Genomic DNA, 1,272 nt, shown 5'->3' with positions numbered 1-1,272 from the left:
TCGTGTGATCATGATTATTTTGAGCAAAGCAGTTGGGTATGTTTTTTCATTGAATATCATTATGGAGTCGTTAGTTGTGTCGGAATTAGAAGCGAAAAATATCATAGGATTGTTTTTCGGGAGAAGGTACGTGCTTGGACGTGTTGCAATGCATTGCATTGGATTCTTCTGATAGTGTTATGTATATTATCTCAGAATAAAACGTAATGTTGTGTTAGTTAGAGCCTTGGGGTATGTTACATTTGTGAGTTTAAAAGTAAATATGTAATTTTTTTGGGTGAACAGGTGGAGGAGTTAGTTAGGTAGCTCACTTGGGTATAAGTTCTTATATTTAGCCAACAGTTTTTCAAGCGAAAAGTTATTTGAGATCTCTAGTTGTAGTTCAGAACAATCTTTAATCCCAAACATGAGAAATGTTTTTGTCATAAACTTTCAAATTCATTTGGTGGAGATAAGTAGCGTTGTGATGTCCCACATTGGTTGGGGAGGAGAACAAACCACCATTTATAAGGGGGTGCAAACCTTCCCCTAGTAGACGCGTTTTAAAGCCTTGAGGGGAAGCCCGAAAGGGAAAACCCAAAGAGGACAATACCTGCTAGTGGTGGATCTGGGCCGTTACAAATGGTATTAGAGTCAGACACCAGACGATGTGCCAACCTTCTCGTTGTTCCCCAAAGGGGGGTAGACACGAGGCGGTGTGCCAGTAAGGACGTTGGGCCCCAAAGGGGGGTGGATTTGAGGGCGGTCCCACATCGATTGGATAAAGGAACGAGTGCCAGCGAGGACGCTGGGCCCTGAAGGGGGGTGGATTGTGATGTCCCACATTGGTTGGGGAGGAGAACAAATCACCCTTTATAAGGGTGTGGAAACCTTCCCCTAGCAGACGCGTTTTAAAGCCTTGAGGGGAAGTCCGAAAGGGAAAATCCAAAAAGGACAATATCTGCTAGCGGTGGATCTGGGTCGTTACAAATGGTATCAGAGCCAGCCATCGGACGATGTGCCGACCTTCTCACTGTTCCCCGAAGGGGGGTAGACACGAGGCGGTGTGCCAGTAAGGACGCTGGGCCCCAAAGGGGGGTGGATTTGAGGGCGGTCCCACATCGATTGGAGGAAGGAAAGAGTGCCAGCGAGGATGCTGGGGCGTCCCCAAAGGGGGGTGGATTTGAGGGCGGTCCCACATCGATTGGAGGAAGGAACGAGTGCCAGCGAGGACGCTGGGCCCTGAAGGGGGGTGGATTGTGATGTCCCACATTGGTTGGGGAGGAGAACAAA

This window comes from Cucurbita pepo, unplaced genomic scaffold (assembly GCF_002806865.2).
Source record: "Cucurbita pepo subsp. pepo cultivar mu-cu-16 unplaced genomic scaffold, ASM280686v2 Cp4.1_scaffold000684, whole genome shotgun sequence".
Lineage (NCBI taxonomy): Eukaryota > Viridiplantae > Streptophyta > Magnoliopsida > Cucurbitales > Cucurbitaceae > Cucurbita > Cucurbita pepo.
Note: the sequence above shows the minus strand (reverse complement) of the source record.